Genomic DNA, 5,671 nt, shown 5'->3' with positions numbered 1-5,671 from the left:
ATACTTCCAGAACGTTTTCAAGCAGAGCAAGGATTTAGGCTTTGCAAGCCTCCGAGAAAGTCTCACATGTAAGGCCCTTTGAAAATGAAACCATATTATTTTATTGTGAGTAGGTTTGGCAAATGCTCTCAAAGTCAATATATTCCTTGTCTGGTTTCCAACAGTGATGCTTTGAGCCAACGGTCACCTACATGCCTCTGGTCTGCATTTGAGCAAGGCATAAAATTCTATTTGAACAAACTGGCTTTGATTTTCTCCTTCTTCCAGAAATCTAATTCCTCACAACCACATCACTGGACAATTTTGCATGGTAGTAATTAAGACCACATTCTCCATACCTGATTTTCTGCTCTCTGATAAACTGCATGAGTGGAATATTCAGGTTCTGAACATTCTGAACACACAGCCCATTCAGTGCTGGTCTCTCCTGTTGCTGCCTTCTCAGGTAGAAAAGGGAAGAAGGGAGCAGTGTGCCTTCATGCTCTTGGTCTTCCCTACCTGGGCTACTTGGGTGACAGAATGTGTTCTTACCATCCAGGGTAAGAGACAGGATTCCTGCTCATAAAGCAGGAAGAACAAAGAGTGATTTCATAGGTAGATGGTCTGGTCTGAACATGGCTTCTCCAAATTTATATGTTGAAATCCTGACACCCAAGGTAATGGTATTGGGAGGTTAGACCTTTGGGAGGCAATTAGGTTGTGAGACCTCATGGATGGGATTAGTGTCCTTATAAAAGAAATCCCAGAGAGCTCATGGCCTCTTCCACCATGAGAGGTCACAGAGAGAAGACAGCTGTTTAGAGAACCAGAAAAATAGGCCCTCACCAGAGGCCAAATCTGTCAGTGCCTTGATCTTGGATTTTCCAAACTCCCAACTGGGAACAACACATTTTTGTTGTTTATAAACCCTTCAATCCATTGTATTCTGTCACCACAGCATGAATAATGGACTGACAATGGGGGCTGAAGCCTGTCTTGTGAATGGGATGAGCAGCTCAGGAGGAGCAAGGCCTCTGAGCACCAAGTTCTAAGCTGGCCCTCTTGGACCCAGGACCCAGCTTGGCCAGGGCTTTGCTTCTCTCCATTGTGCAGTTGGTGGGGTCAGAAATAGGCACTTCAAAAGTAGCTCACCAGATACAGGCAATGGAATGTCATTTGACATGGAAAAGGTGGGAAATTCTAGCACAGGCTAAAACATGGACGAATCTTGGAGACACTATGGTGGTGGAATAAGCCAGCCACAGAAGACGACCACTCTATGAGTCCACTTATATGAGGTACCTACTGCAGTCAAGTTCATAGAGAAAAAAAGAAGAATCGTGGTTGCCAAGAATTGGATGAAGGAGGCAAGAAGAGTTCCTGTTTGAGAGGTACCAAGTTTCAGTTTGGAATGATGAGAAGGCTCTGGATGGTGATAATGGTCACACAGCAACGTGAACATACTTAATGTCACTGAATTGTACATTTTTTAAACATATTTTTTTAGTTGTCAGTGGACCTTTATTTTATTATATGCAGTGTTGAGAACTGAACCCAGTGCCTCACACATACTAGGCAAGTGCTCTGCCACTGAGCCACAACTCCAGCCCTGAATGTACATTTAAAATGGTTCAGGACTGGAGATGTCCCTGGGTTCTATTTCCAACACCTTAAAATAAAAGGAGGAGGGATATGAATGGTAAATTTTATGTGTGCACATTTTACCACAATAGAGATAAAAAAAAGAACTTTGCACTGAAATTGAAAGGGTACATTTGATGTTGAAGCTAGAAAGTCTCTCACAGAGAGTCAGGAATGGTAGTGTCGATTCAGAGGTGGGCACAGTGAGATTCAGGAGGTGAAGGGCTGCATCAGAAAGCTCTCAGTCAGAGGCCTGGCCACAACCAATCAAAGCTCGAGAAGCCTCCCAGGTCCCTGCTCTTCCTACAACAGTCTGTTGGGACACACGTAAATTACAGGTGGCTCAGGGTCCTTGCCCAGGACTGCATAGCATTGAAGTACCCTCCTTAGCACTGAGCACATTTTCTTATTTGCTTTTCTGGTTCTTCCCCAATTATAAGCTTCCTGAGAGCAAGATGTGTTTTAGTCAACCTTTTCATTGCTGTGAGCAAAAGACCTGATGAGAACAATTTTAGAGGAGGAAAAATTCATTTGGCTACTAGTTTCAGAGGTCTCAGTCCACTGCTCTGGCTCCACTGCTCTGGACCTGAGGTGAGGCGAACAGCACAGCGGCAGTGCATGGTGGGGGACAGTAGCCCAGGACGTGGCATCAGGAAGCAGAGAGAGAGCTCAACTCACCAGGGACAAAATATATATCCCAAAGGTATGCCCCCAATGACCCACCTCCTCCAGCTACACCCTGCCTGCCCACAGTTACCACCCAGTTAATCCATTCAAGTGGATTAAAGCACTGATTAGGTTAAGGCTCTCGTAACCTGATCATTTCACCTCTGAACTTTCTTGCATTGTCTCACACATGAGCTTTGGGAGACATCTCATATCTAGATCATAGCAATCCGTGTCTTTACATAAATGCATATGTTTCAACACCTGGAAACTTGCCTAATACATAATAAAGCCTGAAGAAAAACTTGGTAAGTGGATGAATAAATAAATGAACAAGACACCTATCAGCAGGCATCAGCTACTCAGCCTGAAAGATTTTATCAGGTAGATGCCTGGAAGTGTCACTATTTAATTCAGCAGTCCTTGAATATTGAACCTGAATCCAATCGCAAGAAACAGATGGAGTTTGTAAAACAAATCGACATTCACATTTGTGCAAAATAATATGAAAATATAAGCTTACAATTTAAAAGAGTAAATAGTAAGGGATTTTTCCCGTGGACTGTGACCTCTTCATTTTGTACTTTGCAACGTTCAAAGGCTTTTTCTTAAGCAAGAAAGGTGAAGTCTGGCGCCCTCCCGTGGTCTTCCATTTTAAAAAGATAAATGCGTTGAAAAGGTTTGCGATGCTGAGAAATTTGTATGGAAATAACATCTTGCTTCTCTCTGAAGAAATATTGCTTCCTTTAGACTTGTTGCTTTTTTTTTTTAATACTGGTGATTGAACTCAGGGACACTTTATTACTGCTACATTCACAGTCATTTTTATTTTTTAGTTTGAGGCAGGGTCTTGCTAAACTGCTGAGGCTGGCCTCAAATTTAGGATCTTCCTGCTTCAGGCTCCAGAATTGCTGGGATTTCAGGTGTGCACCACAGTGCTTGGAGAGACTCATTGCTTTTAACACTAGCCATGTCTATTAACAATTTCAAATCAGAATATTCTACTTACCAAAGATGTAGTCGGGCTGGTTGCAATTTCTCTTTTAGAAGACAGGATACATACACTTAGAGGTCCTGTGGAATTGTTCTCCAGAAAAAGAATTAACGTATATGAGATCAGGAATGAAAGTTGTTTTATAAGGATTTTCTACAATGCCAGCAAGTCAAGTCCATATGTCATCCAAGGATATTCATGATCAGCACTCATCTTTTTCTCCTGCCTCTCCACTCTCAGGCCTTCCCCATCCTCCTGTTCTCTTGACTCCTAGAAGACCAGATGCTCATCTTTCAAGACTACTTCAGCATCATTTCCTGGAAAAAATATTTTCTGTGTTCAAAAAGTTTATTTCTTCCTTGGTCCCTCTACCTCCTCCAAGTCTTCTCTAATGACTGGCAAACTCTTGTGTATTTGGATGTATATTTATCTGAACCCTTCATTAATAGTTGTATTCCTTGACAGAATTTCTGTCTTGAGACCAGTATCTTCTCACTCTCATTCAGCCAGTGTTTAGCACAGAGGTTCAATAAATGTTCATCAAATTGCTATAAATTGAGTAGCAAGGTAGAAAAATCATAACAGAAGCAAAGAACAGGCAAACACTGATACAGTCAGTGCTTCGTATCTGTGGGTTCTACTATTGTGGATTCAACCAACCATGGACCAAAAATATTTTTTTAAAATTTTAAAAATTTAAAAATTAAAAATCTGTACTGAATATGTACAGGACTTTGTCATCCTTCCTTAAGCAATATAGTAATTATTTATAAGCATTCACATTGTATAGGGTATTATAAGTCATCTAGGATGATTTCAAGTATATACAGGATTGCATAGGTGATATGTAAATGCCACTCTGTTTATAGAAAGCTTCTCCCAGATTTTGGTATCCATGTGCATACCAGGATCAATCCCCTGTGGACACTGAGGGATGACTACAATTGGAACTTAGCAAAAAAGTACAGCCTTATTTCTCTAATACAAAAATGTGAAGAGATAGGTCTCAATGAACAGATAAAGAAAATGAGCTGAGAGAGACTATGCTTTTTCCAAGTCACACAACCCCAAAGTGACAGAGCCAGGACCAGAATGTGTGCTCCTGACTCCCACTTCCCTACTAGGTTCAGGATGTCCTCTTGGCGGGAATCTCTATACCTAGACTGGGTATTTCAGCTTTCTGTGAAAACACATACACAAAATATTTCAGTAAATATCAAACTATTATTTAGATATTACAGGAAACCCTCATTAACCAGGCATCCCCATCCCCAGGCCCCAACAAATGAACAAGCACAAACCACACTCCCTGGGCTCCACAGAGTATCAGGAATGTTGTTGAGGAGTCTGGACCCATGCTCTGCCATTTACCAGTTATATGCTCCTATGCACTTGACTCTATGTCTTAACTTCCTCTCATATAATACTCTTACTGCTTGTATAGCACAGATTAAAAACTAGCAGATTGTCAACTAATTTCCATTTTTAAAGAATGATTTCAGCTATCCAGATTGGATTATCCATGTTGATGATATTCACTGCACAACATTCTATTTTTTTCTTTGTATTAGCTACAGTGTTTGATGGGTGATTTCTTTTAAAAAGTTCGTCTCACCTACTATGTTATCTATGCCAGCAGAACCACCTCGGGCCCTTCTCTCTTGGTCTTGTAGTTAAGAAACTGTCTTGGTTCCATTATAGCAGGTAAGTCCTTCTTTACTCTTGAGCCTATCTGCTTCTGAGGTTTAGGGGTTGAAGATAACTCTTTAAGGTACTGGCTAAGGCTCTTGTCACCACGGAAGAAGGAAGTCCTGCCTGCTTGCTTCTTAGAAGTAACTGTTCTCTGAATACCCATACCCCAAAGGGAAGCTGGATCTTAGGGGTGATGATTGTCTTACTAAAGGGCACTAAAAGTCTTTAGTTACTTTTCCCCCCTTGTAGATGGTTTCATCTCTAGCCTCGCATCAATTTTAATACCAGTTCATGATACAAATATCTCTGAATCAAAGGTCTTAGGAGTTACAATCCTTTTTTTTTTTTTAAGTTGTAGATAGGCACAATACCTTTATTTTATTTATTTTTATGTGGTGCTGAGGATTGAACCCAGTGCTTCACATGTGCTAGGCAAGCACCCTACCACTGAACTATAATCCCAGTCCAGAAGTTCCTACGTTTTTGATACATTTCAAAGAAAAACTCAGCTGAAAGTTTCCTGGGAAAAGACTAATTAAAAATTAAGTTTGGTGGTAAATAAATTTCTTGGTTACAGATGACATCCTGCTATTTAGCAAAAGAGAAGAATCTCAAGACAGGTGAATGTCAATACCTAAGCAAATGCCTCCTACAAAGATTAGCAATTATGGCTCAGGTGTTTAGATGGAAGCCGGGCTG

This window comes from Sciurus vulgaris (genome assembly GCF_902686455.1).
Source record: "Sciurus vulgaris genome assembly, chromosome: 4".
NCBI classification, from domain to species: Eukaryota; Metazoa; Chordata; class Mammalia; order Rodentia; family Sciuridae; genus Sciurus; species Sciurus vulgaris.
Note: the sequence above shows the minus strand (reverse complement) of the source record.